General features: G+C 57.5%; 1 protein-coding gene across 11 annotated transcripts in view; it reads right to left on the reverse strand.

The window, feature by feature from the left end:
- Positions 1-18,235, reverse strand: part of ZNF787 (zinc finger protein 787) — a 68,452-nt gene that overhangs the window by 10,414 nt on the left and 39,803 nt on the right. For 2 of the 11 annotated variants that reach the window (XR_007474253.1, XR_004478853.2), the window contains exon 1: positions 13,265-13,448. The exons of 2 other annotated variants lie outside the window; for them this stretch is intronic. The gene's annotated coding sequence lies outside the window, so the exon portion shown is untranslated. 7 more of the 11 variants (XM_004283263.4, XM_033412042.2, XM_049703309.1 and 4 more) reach the window with 7 other exon arrangements.

Below are 18,235 nucleotides of genomic sequence, written 5' to 3' on the forward strand. Positions count from 1 at the left end.
CCACCCCCCCACTCGGTTTCCTCACCAGGAAGATGGAGGACAGCCCGACACATGGGTCGTGAAGTCCACGTGAGACAAGTACAGACGGAGCTCTCACCCCAAGCAGGGGAACCCTAAATCCACTCCAGGCCAGGGCCCATCCCACCAATCAAGGCCAGAAGGGCTCCCCTGCCAGGCCCGTCCTAAGGCCTCTCCCTGGACCAGGATGAGGCAAACCCCACTGACACGTGACAGTGTGTGACAGGGAGACAGGTGACGCGGGCACTGAGCGTCTGAGCAGCTCACAGTCTGAGGTCTGCTTCCAGACATGGGCCAGCCAAGCAAAACTCCACACCAGGCCTGGACACAGCGACGATGGACCCTCCGGGGACCTGCACGGGAGGAGCGCCGGCCGCTCTGGTCCCAGCCCCTGGCCACCACTCGCCCTAACCCTGGACGTTTCTTATGAATGGCATCACACAGCACGTGGCCTCTGGCGTCTGGCTTCTCTCGCTGAGTGGCACGCTCTCAAGGCTCACCCACGGAGCAGCGTGTCAAGATTTCCTTCCTTTTCATGGCTGAGTAATGCTCCCCTGCAGGGACAGACCACGTGTTGTTTGTTTCTCCGTTCTTTGGGTGACAGACAGAGCCTGGGTGTTTCCCCTTTGGCTAAAGTGAGCACGGCTGCTGTGGACACTGGCGTGCACGTCCCTCACATACTGTGTGGCCTGCCTCCAGAGCCCACACTTCCACTCCCCGCTGCTGCCCGGGGCAACGCCACAGCAGAGCCTGGCCCTCGGGGCGCACAGCTCAGCCTTCCTCCCCTTCCCGCTCTGGCCCCTGCAGGGTGGGCAGGGCAGGAGCTGCCAGGCCTGGGCTCCAGGCTGCGCAGAGGTGCGGAGCCGGCAGGGGTCTGCCTGCATCTTGGACTCAGTGTGCAGGGCGGGCGGGGTGTGGGCAGGCACCCAGTCCCGGCAGCGGAGCCTGGTACTGGGGCCACGGCATTCGGGTCCCCTCTGGGCCCTGCTCCTTGGTGTGACATCCCTCTCCAGCAGGACGCTGGCAGGCAGGCAGTCCTTCTGACAAGAAGGGGCACACCGACTGGGACCCGGGGCGGCGCCTCGGTTCCTCCTCTCGTGTTCAGGCCCCTTCAGGTGCAAACCAAGGCCCATCTGTCTGCATGCACACAGCTCAGAGAACCTCTCCCCACACAGTCCTTCTGTCCCCCGCTCCAGTTGGGGGAATTGGCATCTGGGAACGGAGCCATCCAGCCCTAAGCATCACACACCCTGGCACAACAAGCCTGACCCATTTCTCTTGAATCCCCCAGTAACAAGGGGCTCACCACCATCCAGGCACAGAAAGGAGCCCGTTCCATGGCCCGTCCCTCAGTAACCTCTGCTGACATCTGCCAGAAGCTCAGAGAACTGGCCTGTTTAACCGGCCTGTTTAGTTAAGTAATAAACACACGCGGCTGTGCCGAGCAAGTGGCTCACAAGCCCCCAGGTACTGTTCTCAGTGGTTGATGCAACCCTCTGGGCAGACGCGACCGTCACCCCCAGCCGTGAGGATTCCGAGGCAGGGGCGGCAGAGCCGGGACGTGAAGGCAGACCGTCCCCGCTCCAAGTCTGTGCCCAGAACCAGCGGAGCTGCCGCTCAGGGTCTGGGCCTGGCTCTCCCAAGCGCTCACTCACGGAGTCCTGAGACCAGGAGACGGGCAGTAACCGGAGAGGCCAGGCCTGCCGCAGAGCTCGCGGGCCAGGAGGGAAGGCGGGCCCAGGTCCCACAGTCAGACGCAGCCCTACATTAACCTGCGCCCAAGTGCCCCACGTGACCACCACCCCCACCACCCGGGTCAGGGCACAGAGGTGGAAGCGCCCAGGAGCAGAGGAGGGACACAGGCCGCGTGGCTCACCCGCTCCGCCATCCTGACGCTCAACAAATGGTCACAAGGACTCTAAGAGCAGGGGCGCAATCCAAGGGCAAGACAAGCCAGGAGGCCAGGGAGGGAGACGCCTCTCAAAGAGGCCTGTCGGGTCCTGGGCCACCTCTGGGCGGAGCTGCCCAAGCACCCCCTGGACCCGGCAGTGAGCAGACCGTCGGGACACGAAGAGGGAGACACCCCCACCAAGCACGCAAGAATTGCCAAAATCTGACGAGATGTGGGAGCCTGAACCAGGCAGCTCACGGGAATGCAGCCAGTGGCGAGAGGTGAGGCCGGTGGTGAGGCGGACAAGCTCTGGTTGGAGGCCACGGCAGGGTTGATGACAAAACCAAGGCAAGCTTCCCGTCACTGTATCTGGGACGCAGCGGGGCCAGATCCCGGGTCCCCTGCAGCAACAGCAAGGAGCACCTGGACAGCAGCCAGGAGTTACTCAGCACTGGTGGTGCGGGACTCAGGGCTGAGACGACTCCCAGGACCTTGGCAGCCGGGGGACAAAGGAGGACGCTGCCCTGCCTCCCTCCCGGGCCCACGGCCTCGCTGCAGGTCACGGGGCAGGGGATGTACCCGGCCTCCAGGGCCCTGCCGAGACCCTCCGGGGGCCCCACGACAGCGCCAGGCACAGACATGTGCTGCCAACGGGTGGGTGACAGGCCAACTAACAGAGCAGAGGCTCGAGGGACGGAACGCAGTGCACCCCAAATCCGACCCCCACGACCACCCCCCTTCTAGGACCCACTGCAGGAAGTGGTGAGACCCATACCGGAAGGACAGACCGGCCCTCGGGCCCATCGGGCCCCAGCCCCTAGCGGGCCGAGAGCCTGGTACGACATGCACAATCTGGGTGACGAGGGCCCAGTCAGGTGATGCCGCTGCGGAGCTCACGGCCCCTGCCCGGGGAAGCCCACTTCATAAGCTAATCTGCGGGGAAAACCCAAACCTCGGAAAATGCTTCCTGCAGGGTCTGCCACAGCAAGATTTAGAACAGGGTAAGAACCGGAAAGAACCCGCCAGCCCCGTGGTGGGAGAAAGTGTAATAAGATCACAGACCATGGGAAGCGGGTCTACGGACATCTCACAGCCTCTGAAACAACGCTGTAAAGTGGCCGCCCCACCCCCGCCCCCCCAGCCAATAACAGGAAGAGCCATCTTAACATTTTCTTCTCCTTTACCTTCACCTTCTCAATTTTTTTTACATTAATGGATAATTACTTGTGTAACGAGGGGAAAAGACTAAAGGTTGGCTTCTTTCTGGTGACAAGGCCTATGTATCACAACAGGGAAATCGGGGTGTTGGGGAGAGAGAACTGTGCGGGCCCTCAGATCACAGGTAAACGTGAAAACTGCACGGCGGGCAGGTGTGCCAGTAGGGCAGCCGCTGTGAAGAGAGCCTGGCACGTCCTGATAATGACGAAGTCACTGTGTGACCCCAGGACCCCACTCCTAAGTGTTATTCACAGCAGTGCTGTGCGTGACAGCCAACAAGGGGTGACAACTCCAACGCCCGGGGAAGCAGCCAGCACACAAGGCCACTCAGAGCGCGGCTCCGGGATGTGAACCGTCCAGGCCGAGATAAGCGGCTGCCAGCCTGGGGGTGGGATGGGGAGGGATCGCGCACTGGCACGGGGTTTTTTGGAGCGATGAAAATGTTCTGGAATCAGACAGTGGTGATGGTTGCACAACTCTGTGACTATATTAAAAACCACTAAATTGTACACTTTACGAGGGCGAACTTTGCAATATGTGACTTATATCTCAATTAAAAAGTAAAAAGACCTAAGAATTCGTACGGGGCCCTCTTATTCAAACCCCAGCAACAACAGAAACACACAAGAGAAAGAAAAGGAAGAGAGGCCAAGGGCTCGGGGGCTGAGGAGGTGGGACGGACAGAGGCCGCTCCTCTGTGGCTTCTGGGTTGAAACTCGTTTGCCAGGCGGTTATCATGTGCTGCCACTGGAACAATCACATCTAAGTCAATAAAGCAGGGACTTCCCGGCCTCGAGCGTCCACCTCAGGCCAGCTTCCTGCAGCGACAAGGCCTGGGCTGGCCTCCATCCTCCTTCCAGGGAACCCACAGGCTCTGGGGGAAGGGACGGAGGACAGGGAGGTGACAGTGGCCAGCCCTGCACCAGAGATTTCCCTGCACCCAGAGGTGCTTACTGAGCACCAGGAGCCACGCTGCCCGGAACAAGGCAGTGAGGGAACCAACACCCCGATTTCCATGGTGGGAAGAGCCAGCAGGAAAGTGAGGCTGGGCATGGAGGGGAAGGGGCTGCTCTTGAACCAGGACGTGAGATGCAGAACTTCCACCTTGATAGGCTGCTTTACCACACTGATGACCCCGAATTCAGGGCAGTCGGAAAACAGCAGGTGCAACAAGGACGCTCTGAACGCACCTTCTCCCCCGAAAGCAGGGGGCACGTGAAAGTGCCCTCCCGGCTCCAGGAAGAAGAAACATCCCGAGAGAGACCTGCTAAAATGACCTTCCTTCCTGCATCCCCCCAGGTCCCACGGTTACTCCCCACCACGGCACCTGCTCACCCTGGTGTACAAGGAGCACTCCGTCGATTTTCTCCTGAGGGCTCCCAAGCTCACGGAAATAAAATTCGTATGCTTTTCTCCTGTTAATCCGCCTTAGTCAGTCCAGCCGGAAGCCCTAGGAGGGCAGAGGAAAATCCTACACCCCCTACAGACTGCCAAAGGCCCCTCCATGGGCCAGACTGGAGCCAAGACGGGATAACGTAAGGGAGGGTCCGTACACAATGACCCTCCTGGAAGCTGCCCTCCAACCAAGAACGGTTCTCACGGGGTTTAAATGGTCACATGTTAACTGGTATGTAGGTGTCAACATATACCCTCAACATGGCCTCTTGGTCTGTAAGCCTTCAAACGTTTACTCTCTGGCTCATTAAGGAGAGTTTGCCGACCCAGATGCGAAGGAATGACGGATGCCAGGATTTAGGGGAAAGCGTCCCAGGCCAAGCAGACACACAGGAAAGGCCTGGCAGGGACAGGATAGGTGGGCTTGAGGGAGGCTGAGCCCTGGATGGTGCAATGGAGGGCGGGAAGGGGCAGGTGGGGTGCCTGCAGGGGCCACAGCAGGGCCACCAGTGGTGAGGGAGCCCAGCGCATGGGGGTCAATACTCTGTGGTCGCTGCCCTGAGACTACTGCTAATCTTATCTCGGGATCCGCGTTCTGCACAGGAGGTCCTACGGGCCGGGCAGGGGCCAGGCCTGCACCCCGAGGGCAACCCTGTGCCTGGGGGAGTGCGACCAGGTCAAAAGCGGCCCGGCAGGCCGAGAGGCCTCGAAGAGAGGGGAGCTGTCTTCTTGCTTCTTGCCCCAGGGCTCACCTCCTCATTTCATGCCAGGCCCTGAAGACGGCAGAGCCGGCCTGCCCTGGGGTAGCAGACGAGGCACTGGAGGCAGAGGGGCCAGAGCAGGGCCGTGCAGGCCCAGCCAGCCGTCCGCATGGTGCTCCAGACACGGCAGGAAGCCCTGACGAGGCAGAGCTTTACTACGAGGCCCTAGAAAGAGGCAGCTTCTCTCGCTGACTTCTGGGGGTTCGGCAGGGGCTCCCACTGGCGCTGCTGGTCAGGGGTGCCTGGTGCAGGGCACACCTGGGGACTCGGGGACAGTCCGCTCTGCATTTCGGTTTCAGCCCTGAGCAGAGGGAGGTTACACCACCCACCAGGGAGACTGAAAACCACCCACGAGGTGAGAACACCCCGGCATCTCCTCTGTCTCCGCGGAAAAGGCCCCGGCGGCGGTGCTGCCCTGGCTCCTGGCACGGAGGCTGGAGCCTGGTGCCTCGGCCACTCCACTCTGTGACCCTGCACATGCGGCTCAGCCTCTCTGGGCCTCGGCTGCCGCCCCCGTGCAACAGGGACCAGCAAGTACCCCTGGAGCTGAGTGAGAGGTCAGGAAGCGCGTGCTGGGGGACCAACTGCAATCCTGGTGAAGAGCCGAGGGCATTCACTAAACCATCCTACCCAGGTCCCTCCCTCCCCCGTCCAGCCAGTCACTCATGCGCTCATCCACTCACGCAGCTGTTGGGCCCTCTTGTCCTGATCCGGGGGGCTTGGGGTCCTGCCCCAGGACCTCAGAGGGGAGCGGCCAGAGCTGAGGGCCTCGGGCAGCCCCTAAGCTAGCTGCTCTCAGGACCCGGGCGGCTCTCTGGGGGAGAAGGGGCAATTCCCTCAGCCAGCCTGACTGTGGACTCTGATGGCCCCGGAGGCCAAAAGCAGAGGGTCCTACTCTCCCCCGGCCCCCCAAATGCTCAACAGTACCGGCCCAGCCTCACCCTGCTCGGACCCCCGCTCTGCAGAGACGAAGACACGCCCCTGCTGGGGCCTTGAGCGATTCAATTAGCGCCGGCTATTAAGTGCAAGACAAATTATCGTTATTATTGTTGTTATTAGATCCCGCCCACCTCCTCTGGATGCCTGCCCACCAATTACCCAGCTCTTTCTTCTGCTGCCAATCTCACCTCGTCCTCCTCCCCCAGCTCTGCTTGCCGGCGGCTCCCTGCTCCCCCTGTCCTCGATCTTGTTGGGGCTGAGCTGTGACCCCCACCTCCTCCCCCGCCATCCTCCAACCGCCACTCCCACAACCTTCTGGTCACCAAATCCAGTGGCTACTTCTCAGCCTTGACCCCGGGGACAGTAGGCAGCACCATCGTGTGCACACACGCTCCCTCCCTTCCTGGAGCTCCCTCCCCGCTCCCTCTCCCCTGCCTGCCATCCTCACCACCCTCCTCTCCCAACTCCCAACTCCTACCCCCCGGGGGCCCCCACTCCTGCCAAACACCCCTCCAGAGTCCATTCCCCACACCACGGACCAATTCATCTTTTCAAGGCACTCAGTTCAAATAAGCAACTAAAAACGGGCAAAGGATCAGAAGAGAGGTTTCTCCAAAGACAGCATGCTGTTAAGTACATGAAAAGATGCTCAACATCATCAGCCCTCAGGGAAACGCTCATCAAAACCACAGAGGGACCCCACTGTACACCCACTGGGACGGACATAATAAAAACAGAAAACACAAGTGTTGGTGAGGGTGTGGAGAAGTTGGAACCCTCGTGCATTGCTGCTGAGACTGTGAAATGGTGCAGCCACTGTGGAAAAGAGATTAGCAGCTCCTCAAAAGGTTAAACACAGAATTACACTATAATCCAGCAACTCCGCTTCTGGCCACGTACCCAAGAGAAGTGAAAACACGTCCGCCCCAAAATTTATACACACGTGTTCACAGAAGCATAAATCACAACAGCCAGAAAGTGGAGACAACCCAAACCCCCATCACCGGGTGAATGGATGCACAAACGTGGTCCATCTGTAGCTTGAGTATTACTCAGCCAGGAAAAGGAAGCACTGACCAGTGCTGCGTCACAGATGGACCTCGGCAGACACAGACCACGTGGTGTGTGATTCCACTCACGTGAAAAGTCCAGGACAGGCAAATCCAGTCAGAACACAGACCAGTGGTTCTCAGAGGCTCTGGGCCGGGGGACACGAGTGGGTACACAGCCTTTTAGGGGATGATGAGAAAGTCCTAAAATCAGCGTGGTGATGGTTGCACATCCCTGTGAATACGTTAACTGCATACTTTAAGTAAGTGAACTGTACAACATGGGAATTACATCACAATGAAACTGTTACTTTTTTTTTTTCAGGTAGCTCAGTTCACATCACTCCCCTGCCTGAACCACCTCCAACATGTGTCCGCTGCACTCAGTCCAAAATCCAGACTCCTCTGCAGGTCCTGCAGGGCCCCATCGGCCCCAGTCACCCTTGCAAACTCACTTCCTCCTCCAGCCCCTCACTCCCACCTCCCGCCCAGGCCTCCTCTTTCCCGCCAGAGAGCCTGGCCCAGTCCTCCACCTGCCTGGCCCCTTCTCACCTTTCAAGGGTCTGCTCAAATATCAAATCCCTAGGCCACCAAGCCCCGCCGACATCCCAGCGCAGGGCCTACTTCCCTCCAAGGCTGCCACCACCCACCACTGTTTGGGATGGCCCTCCTCATCTCCAGCATCCGCTCCTGTGCACGCCAGCTCCCTGCAGGTGAGTGGGCTGGAGCTCTCAGACCACCGACTCAACAGGGCCGCCTCGGACCCTCAGCCCCTCTTCAGCCCTCCCTGGATGGTAGGTGCCCCCCAGTACCCCCAGGGCTGCAGGCACACCCCTACATCTCCCATCCAGCTCCTTCCTCACTTCCCTTTTCTGTAGGCTTCTTCACCCCTCACTCCAGGCCTGAAGACCCGGTCTGTTCCCTCCTCTGCATCTGTCTGGGCCCCCCGGGCCCCCAAGGTGGTCCGGGAGCCCTCCCCACGTCAGACCTGTGGTTTGAATGTTGGGGGAATGTCTCTGTGATGCCATCAGGATCTTGCACCCCGTTTTTGGTGGCAACTGTCCGTGTTTCCTCCATGGATTGACCATTTACATGTTTTCTGTCTGGTCTGGGGCCAGCTGGGCAGACCACTCTTCCCTCCAAGGATTCCAGCATGCTTAGACACACAGGGTTGAGCGAGGTCCTGAGGCTCCCGCTCCAGTTTCCTTCTGTCTCTCTGCTTCCTCCCCCTTTCCTTCAATTAGGCTGCCTCCTGCTAAGTCTATTACACTGCTTTACTTCCCACACCTGGCCTCTCTCAGGTCCTTTGAAGCCCTTCCCAGGGGCCCAGCAGGGCCGGGCTGGCTCAGAAAAGAGTGAGCTCAGGGTAGACACGCACAGCCCCAGTCACCACTCCCCATCTGCTCCACGAGAGACAGAAGTTTCTGGAACTGCTAGAACCCTGACCTACTGTTGCGGCCGCAGGCCCACCCAGGAGTAGAGGGAGCACGGCAGCCTCTGCCCCGTCCCAGCCACCGGCCACCCAGTGCTTCTAGAGCTCCCGAAACATTTGTGGCCACTCCTGATTCTCAAATGCTGGTGAGCAACTGAAAATTGTTTAAACAAACAAAATACTCTTCAGGACAAAAACAAAAAACAAAAACCAGAACTGCACCTACGGGGCATCGCGTGTTCTGTCACCCCTCAATCAGGCCAACGGGCCAGACTCCCCATCCTCCAGGTGAGCATGGACTCTCCCAACCTGGCCATCTGTGCGATCTGCACGGTGCTTCCTTCCACCTTGCCCACCCGCCTTCCCCCTGTAGATCTGCTACCAGAGCCCAGCAAAAACAGCACCTCCTCCGGAAATCCTTCCCAGACTTCTCCCTTCCCTCAGCTCAACTGTCCCCTCTTATCAAATAAGACCAATTCTCAAGACTTCCCTGGTGGTGCAGTGGTTAAGAATCTGCCTGCCAGCGCAGGGGACACAGGTTCAAGCCCTGGTCCGGGAAGATCCCACGTGCCGCGGAGCAACTAAGCCCGTGCGCGACAACTACTGAGCCTGCACTCTAGAGCCCGTGAGCCACAACTATTGAGCCCACGTGGCACAACTACTGAAGCCCGTGTGCCTAGAGCCTGTGCTCTGCAACAAGAGAAGCCACCACAATGAGAAGCCCGCGCACCACAACGAAGAGTAACCTCCGCTCACCGCAACTAGAGAAGGCCCGCGCGCAGCAACAAAGACCCAATGCAGCCAAAAATAAATAATTAATTTTTTTTAAAAAGTGGCCAGCTCGCATTCATCAAGCACAGGCTACACACTGCAGACCGCGCACAGGGTGCAGCAGGAACATAATCTTGATCCCCCACCACCACCAAGAGACGAGGGGTCGTCCTCTCCGGGCAGGAGGGCAGGCTGCCGGGGTCGGGATCGGCCTCACCACCCACCGCCTAGGGCAGGTGCTTCACCCCGTGTCTCCTCTTCGTGGGCTTGGCGTCAAGATCAGACGAGATGACGCGCTCCACAAGGAGCCAGGTGCCCAGTACTGCCTAGTAAGTGTGAACCAGGAGTCTAACGCCCAGTTCAGACAAGTTCACTGGCTGACCCAATGCCACAGAGCCACAGGGCAGAAGGGCCAAGGTGAAACCAGTGTGCCAGACTCCAAGGCACTTCTTCCCCTTCCACCAAGGACAGGGGCACCTGCTCCCCTTATTTCCACGAGTACAGATGCAGCCTATGTCCCTGGGAGGATCTCCCCGGCTTACTCACCCCTGCGTGTCCCCCACACAGCCCTGGAGGACTGCGACCTCCCAGCAGACCCTGCACACAGAGCCCCACGGGGCCACAACTTTCTGGCCGGCCTGACCCTGAGCCTCAAGGCTGGGGCCACGTCTGATGCATCTTTGGGTCCCCAGCAACATTCACTACCAGGCTGCCCACACGGGACTCCTCATTCGGCATGAGAGAGCCCAGAGACCAGGCAGACGGAGCCAGGGAAAGCCCGCCAAGGTGGGCCCAGGAGCAGCCCAGGGCCCTCCCCGCCAGCCCCTCACCCCAAGCTCTGCTGGCTGGCTGTACAGTGGGGTGAGGCAACGGCTCTCTCTGCTCCTACGACAGGGCTGCTGACCCTACTAGCGTGACAACAGAACTCCCCTACTTGCCTCATAGGTTAGTGAGGCCTCCTGACACCTGCATCTCAGCACACACTGCCCGTGTCCTCACCACCTGTGAAAGGCACACCTGAAATGAGGGGCTGGGTCTCAGAATCCCCTGAGCCAGCGGCCCCACCTGTACGAATCTTCACAATAGCTGCCCCACCGGAAGGGGATCCCCGAGTCCCCAAACCAACTAATGACACCTAAGAGACCTCCTTCAGAACAGCCTTTGTCTCCCCCAGGCCCCAAGCCTGGCCAAAAGAAGCTGACGCAGGCGGCGGCATCATGGGAAAGGGCCAGGCTCTGGATTCACACAGACCCATGCTCCGGTGCTGCCGTGGCGCCTGGGACTCAGTCCCCCCCAGAGTGGGGTGACCACCCCATCCCAGGGCCTCCGAGGGCTCAGGACACTGAGTACCGGGCACAGGGCCAGCCGCCTGCCTAGGGCTCAGCCAGAGTGTCGTCAGATCTGCAGTCTGTCTCCACCAGGAGGCCAGGGCCAGAGCTGAGTCCCTGGGGGCAGTGCCCGGCACGTGCCTCGGCAGGCAGGAGACCTCAAGCAGCACTGTGGGACAGCCAGCCAGGGTTAGGGGGCTATGGGCCTCATCTGAGCACAGGTGCCCCGAGATCTGTGTGCCCAGAAGTGACCACCAAAGAGCACAGGGCAGCCAGGCAGTCGCTGGAGGCCATGGAGCAAGATTACCTCTGCCTGCCCAGAACTCACCATCCTCCTCCCCGGACTCCCAGAGTCCTCTTGGCCAATTCCTCTGTCTTTCAAGATTCGGAACACGCCATCTCCCCAGACATCCTTCCCTGACCAGAATGCCCTCCCTCTGGGTTCCTCTAGCTCCCAGGGCTATCCTGGCAAATTCCTGAGCCTTGGGCTTCCATGCACGTGCCTCCCCGCCAGGGCTCTGAGCTGCTCCAGGACAGGAAGTGCTGCCCAGCCGAGTGACCCTCCTCTCCCACCCCACCGCAGAGCACTGCACCAGGACCACCGCTGTGTCCAAGGGCCCAGCACAGGGCGGGGCCTGGGCAGCAGCTTTGATGGACCAGGCTTATCCAGCGAATGGTCGACTGTGCTCTCCATCTTAAGGGACTGAGGAGGAAACTGAGCCTGGGAAAGGGGAAGTGGCATGTCCAAGGTCACAGGGCTGGAAGAGACGGAGCCAGAGCCTGGCCTAGGAATGCCTGGCCCCAGAGGCATGTCCACATGCTTTACACCCACTTTTATGAGATTTGCTTTGGCTCTAAGAGGAAAGCATTAAGAATCTTCCTGCCAAGATCAATACTATTATTATTATCCCTGTTTCACTCAAGTAGAAACTGAGAAATTACTTGTGCCGCAAGGTCACAAAGGTGATGAACGGTGAAGCTGGGACTTGAAAGCAAGTCAGTCTGACCCCAGAGCCCCGGGCTAACACACTACAGTGCTGCTCCTGGGCCCAGCATGGTGCTAAGCCCTCCCTGTTCTCTAGCTCTGCTGGGTGGTGGTCAGACCTGGATGACTTCCAGGAGGAAAAGGGCTAATACAAGAGATAACATTAGAAGGAATCTGATCTCAACGTTCTCTGCGGCTGAGGCAGGAGGACAAAGGAGACTACAGCAGAGACAGGTAGGTGAATGCCAGCTGCATTTAGCCAAAGAGGCTTACAGTCTTAGGAGATAAGCCAGGATCAACAGCAACTGTGCTTCCCCAGAAGCGAGGCCAGACCCAGCTCCTAGCTGGATCCTCAGCATTGCCCAACGCAGGGCCGGGCACCAGGAACCACACGGAAAACCCAAACCAAGTCAGTCCTTTCCTAAAACGCTGACTGCCCCTCTGGATTGGGCTGGGTGGGGTGTCTTCCCTGGCTCCCTCGGCCCCCTGGAGGAGGACGGGGGTGGAGAGGGGAGGAGAGGGGCACGGACCTCTGTCCAGGTCTCTACCCGCTCCCTCAGGGACCTTGTTCATCTCCCTGTCCTTGGTGCCAAGCACTGGTAACGGCTCTGTAACAGCCTCTGTCCACACTCGCTGTGGCTCACTTTTCCGACTGATCACGCCATCCCAAGCTTGCCCGACCCCGCGAGACCGAAAGGCACTCATTTCCACGAACGGGGGTGTCCCCCTTTACGGCGGAGACTGGGAGCTGGGGTTCAGGGGCGCGGTTCGGCGCCCGGGAGGCCTCGGGATGGCTATCGGGCCTGGCCACCATCCTTGCCCTGCCCCGCGGGCCACGCGGTGCCTGACCTTGGCCCATCACTTCCCCTCTGGCGCACGCGCTTCCTGCCCGCCGCCCGCGCAGGGGCGAATGAATGAGCCTCCCGCCGGCCGGAATGCCCGTAATTATCGGCCGGATCAAAGGCCGCACGCAGCCCGCCCGGGACGACAGCGGGACCGAGTTCCTTTGAAAGGGGGAAGGAATGGGGGCAGGCCGGGGGCCACGACGGGCCCCCTGTGGCCGCTGTTTCCGGTCAGGCAGGCTGGGCCCGCGCGGCCTCCTCCCCCACCGGGGCCTCAACTTCCCCCGGGAGTCGCCACCGCTTCCGGCCACGACCGGCCAGGGAAGCTAGGGAGGACGCGTTCGCCCGAGCCTCCGGCCCGGCGCGCGCTCCCGCCTCGGGCGCGCTCCCGGGAGCGGCGCACGCGCACTCCCCAAGCGCGTTCCCCGCAGCCCCTCCCGGTGCCCCCGCCCCGCCCCGCGTCACCGGCCGCGCGCCCACTCACGCCCCCCCAGCGGCGCGCACGCGCACTCGCCCGCCCAGTCGCGCTCGCCTCCCGCCTCCCCGCCCGCCCCCCCGGCCGCAGCCCGGCGCCCTGAGGCGCGCGCCCACCCGGCCCCCGGCGCATGGCCCCCGCCCCCGCGCCCTCCCCTCACCTCCTCGGTCCCGGGGCCGCCGCGCCGCACTCCTCCTCCTCTCTCCTCCCTCGCGGATGGTGGCAGCGGCGGCAGCGGCGACTCAGACCCTGGGGTCAGGGGGACGGGCGCCCAGGCCGGAAGTGACCTTCCTGGCCGCTTCCGCCCGCGCCGCTCCCCCCTCCCCTTCCCACCCCACCTCCAGCCTCCACCCCGTCCTCGCCGCTCTAGGAAGGCGAGCCCGGCAACCCCCTAGCTGCCGACCCCCCCCCCCCCAGCTAAATGGTGCGAAGCGGGCGCCCCAGGGAGCCACTTCCGGATGCGTCTAGGACAAGGGTCCTCCGTCCACGCTCTATGGCGCCGCGCTCTGAGGGGCTTCGGGCCCCGCCCCCTTCCAGGACAGGAGGCCCGGGCTCGGCCCGTTAGGCGGAGACTTCCGGGTGTCTAGGGATGTGCCCCCCGCCCCCACGCCGGGCTCTCGCGCCTGCGCATTCGGCTCCCGGCGCTAGCCCGGGACGGGAGGCGTTCGTGAGGACGGCAGCTAGGGCGGCTCATGCCACCCATGGTCCTCCTGTCGTCTCTATCGTTGTAACCCCTTCCCTGCCGACGCCGCTCTCAGCGGCTGGAGCCCGCGTGCCCGGAGGGGTCCCTCGTCTGCCACCCTGGTCCTTTCTTTACTGGACTGAGCACTTAAGGCGCCGCCCGGCGTCGACGTCCATCTCTTGAGCCTGTGTCCTCCTTTCTAAAGTAACATTGCACGCCTGCCTCCAAGGGCTTTTAGATACATTAAGTCCTATTGAGTACCCAGTCCAGGTTTGCAGATACGAGGAACGGAGAGATCAAGGCTCTTGGCGAAAGTCACACAACCGAGAATGCAGAGCCTGGGCTCGAACCCGTGGAATCTGGCTCCAAATTCTTGCATTGACCCGTGCCTGTGCAAACTGCCTCCTGTAACAGAATTTTTTTTAAATTAATTTTTGCTGGAGTATAGTTGCTTTACAATGTTGTGTTAGTTTCTGCTGTACCGCAAAGTAAATCAGCTATACGTATAGATATATCCCCTCTTTTTTGGATTTCCTTCCCATTTAGGTCACCACAGAGCATTGAGTAGAGTTCCCTGAGCTATACAGTAGGTTCTCATTAGTTATCTATTTTATACATAGTATCAATAGTGTATCTGTCACAGAATATTGATCATAGCAGCTAGGGATCCACCTCCCCTCTTGTGAGGAGGGTGCTTTGTAAGCTTAGTTAGCTGTTTCTGTTAGTAAATATATGCTTTTCAAATTCCTGTTTACACCACAGTGTCCTTGCAGGCTGGGACCTTCTCGTCCTTTCCCGGGTCTGTAGTTGGCTGGCTGTCACCTAAGCAACAGATGATTTATCGATGTTATTTATAATTATTTTCTTATCGTCATCACCAAAACAGTCATAAGCTTGGAAGTCATTAGCTTGTTGAATAACACCTTTCACAGCCTCAATTTAACGAGATGATCTGTGTACATTTGCTTAATTCAATACCTGGCTCATAGTAAGCTCTCAATGGAAATGGTAGTGATTAATATTACTTACTAGTAGTATTATTTCTACTACTGTGGCTGCTGTATGCCTTCAAGGCTCAGCCAGCATCAATCATAAAATGTGCATTGTTGATTTAATAATATCCTTTCAGGAAAAAACAAAAAAAAGTCCTGTATTAAGTGTAAATAGTAAGGTATGCCTGTGTCTCACCTTCAGAAATACTACATAGGTAAAATTTTGAATGCATCTTAGAATGGAGGGGAAGGGCTATGACATTAACAATAATACAAATTATTTATATGGGTATGAACTTCACCCCCACGATACCTGTGTATAAGAAAGTTCACACGTTTGTGCTCCTCTGAATCAGATCATTCGGAACTTCTCTGGTTGGTGGGGGAAACAGCTGACTAAATTAAGGACCCAATGGCAAGATCCAGAGCGGCTCTTTTGCATCACCAGATGGAAGCCATAAATGGAGGATAGTGGAGCAACAAGCTAGAACGGGTAAGATAGACACTTGATGGCTTTGTGGAAAAGAAGCTCTGTGCTGGCTGAGATGTTACAGGAGAGAAATTGCTTTCTATCTGATTTAAACTATTGGTAATTATGAGTCTCTTAAGACAGCCAAAGCAATAGTATTGAGCTATTTCCCAAACACAGGATGGAGTTGCAGTAGAGATGGCTAATTCACCACAAAACCTGCTCTTCCCTTCCAATGTATGGAATTATTCCTGGAATGTGCCTTCCCATACAGGGACTATATTTACTAGTCCTCTTGGCATCTAAGTGAGGACTTGTGAGCGGTTGCCACCAATAGGACTGGAATGGAAGTGACAGTGGCCATTTCCACACCAAGGTGCTTAAAAACAAGCATCCCGGGCTTCCCTGGTGGCGCAGTGGTTGGGAATCCGCCTGTTGATGCAGGGGACACGGGTTCGTGCCCCTGTCCGGGAAGATCCCACATGCCGCGGAGCGGCTGGCTGGGCCTGTGAGCCATGGCCGCTGAGCCTGCGCGTCCGGAGCCTGTGCTCCGCAACGGGAAAGGCCACAACAGTGAGAGGCCCGCGTACGGCAAAAACAAAACAAGACCAAAAAAAAAAACAAGCATGCCTGCTCCATATTCTTTCCCCTCTTGTTAGCTGGATACAGAGGATAACAAAACCCTAGGCAATGGTGTAGCCCCAAAACTCAGGGTCCTTTAACAACCATCTCATGGAGACAATCTGCATCACCCAATACCCAATATCCATCCAAATTGTTACATGATCAATAAATAAATAAATCTCTAATTTGTACACCCATGTTACAGCAGCATTAGTCCAAAAGATGGAAACCACTTAAGTGTCCATTGATGAATGAATGAACAAAATGTGGTATATACATATAATGAAATATTATTCAGCCTTTTTTTTTTTTGCCACGTGGCATGTGGGACCTTCGTTCCCTGACCAGGGATCAAATCCACGCCCCCTGCACTGAAAGCGAGGAGTCTTAACCGCTGGACCACCAGGGAAGTCCCTATTCAGCCTTGAAAAAAGGAAGACTATTCTGACACATGCTATGGCATGGATGAGCCTTGAGGATATTATGCTCAGTGAAATAAGCCACAAAAAGACAAATACTGTATGATTCCACTTATATGAGGTACTTAGAGTAGTCACATTCACAGAGACAAATTCACAGGTCAAGTAGAAGGGAGATTTCCAGGAGTTAGGGGAGGGGGAATGGAGAGTTAAAGTTTAATGGGGACAGAATTTCAGTTTTGCAAGATGAAAACAGCTCTGGAGATGGATGGTGGTGATGGTCACACAACAATGTGAATGTACTTAATGCTACTGAACTGCACACTTTAAAATGGTTAAGGTGGTAAGTTTTATGTTATGTGTATTTACAATCATTAAAAGTTTTAAGAGAAAAAAGCTTGTGATTTACCATTATAATGTATGGTATTGTGGTCTGCATATGTGTCCCCACAAAATTCATGTGTTGAAACCTAGCCCCTAAGGTGATAGTATTAGAAGGTGAGGGTCTTTGGAACAAGACAAGGTGAGGGTCTTTGGTCAAGAGGGTGGAGCCCTCATAATTGTAACTAGTGCCCTTATAAAAGAGACCCAGAGAGCTCCCTTGCCCCTTCCACCATGTGAGGACACAGCAAAAAGCCCACCATTTACACCCCTGAAGACGGCATTCACCAGAACACAACCATGCTGGCACCTTAATCTTGGACTTCCAGCTTCCAGAACCGTGAGAAATAAACTTCTGTTGTTCATAAACCTCCCAGTCTGTGGTATTTTACTATAGCAGCCCTAATGGATTAAGAAGTGTGGGTTTCCTAGTTATGGAAGCTTCCCGCACCCTAACTAATTCAGGGTTTTTGGATGCTAGGCTCAAAAAACAGTTCCAATGCTCCCCTTCAGGGATTCGTCAGCATCTAGATGGAAATGAAAGCCGTGGGACCAGATAAGATCACGGGGGCTGGGAAGAGAATGGAGTCTGAGCTCAAAGAAAGAAGCAAGCAGTGGTCACCTGACCCAAGGTCAGCCAATCAGCAGCCTTCCCTGGGATTTTTCCCCTTTGGAATTGAGAAAAGCTTTTGTCTATCTCTGTGGGGTATGGGAGACTTGGGAGCTGATGGCAGCCTTGTCATCGTGTGCAGGAAGCCAGGCTGCAGGAGGAGAAAATGAAGCTGCACGGAGAAGCAAGAGGGGAGAGAGAGGATGACTTGGCTGAGTTCAGGTGCCCCCCCCAACACCCCCTAACCTTCCTGAGGTTGGTTTGTTCAGCTCTGCCTTCCCTCCAGTGAGTTTCTCCCAGGAAATCCCATTTGTGGCCTCAGCAAATTCCACTCGAGTGTCTGTCACTGTAACCAAAAGAGCCCCGACTTCCCCACAGCACTCTGTGCATTGCAAGCATCGGTCAGTGTTGAATGAAGTGATACGTAAACCCCCAGGGCTGTACCCAGAGGGATTCCTGGGTGCAGGGGCTCAAGGAACACTTCCATGCTGGAGCCCTTTACAAACCCCCTTCCTACGTCCTCCTGATTATATCTTCTCCTCCAAGTGACAGGAGCAGCTGCCCTGGGCAGACCGGAGGTGGAGAGTTTGCAGCACAGCTGCTGAGAAGTCCCCTGAGATACAGAGAAAGACCACACAGAGAGAGACACTATTCAAATTATCATGCTGAGGAGAACCATCTCATGGGCTGGACACAGTGCTGAGGGCTTTGTTTCGATTAACAGTGTCATCCTCTTCTCCACCCCCACAAGGTAGTGTGGACACTTCCTCAAAGTGCGGGTCTCCAACCTGCAGCATCGGCCCCACCCGGGAGCCTTTGAGAAGTGCAGGATCCCAGGCCCCACTCTGACCTACCGAGGCACACAGCCTTTTAACCTGATCCTCAAGTGATTCTCACCCACGTGAAAATCTGAAACGGGCCAGTGCCACATAAACTACAGGATGCCCGGTCAGA

Source organism: Orcinus orca, chromosome 20, assembly GCF_937001465.1.
Source record: "Orcinus orca chromosome 20, mOrcOrc1.1, whole genome shotgun sequence".
In the NCBI taxonomy this organism is placed as follows: domain Eukaryota; kingdom Metazoa; phylum Chordata; class Mammalia; order Artiodactyla; family Delphinidae; genus Orcinus; species Orcinus orca.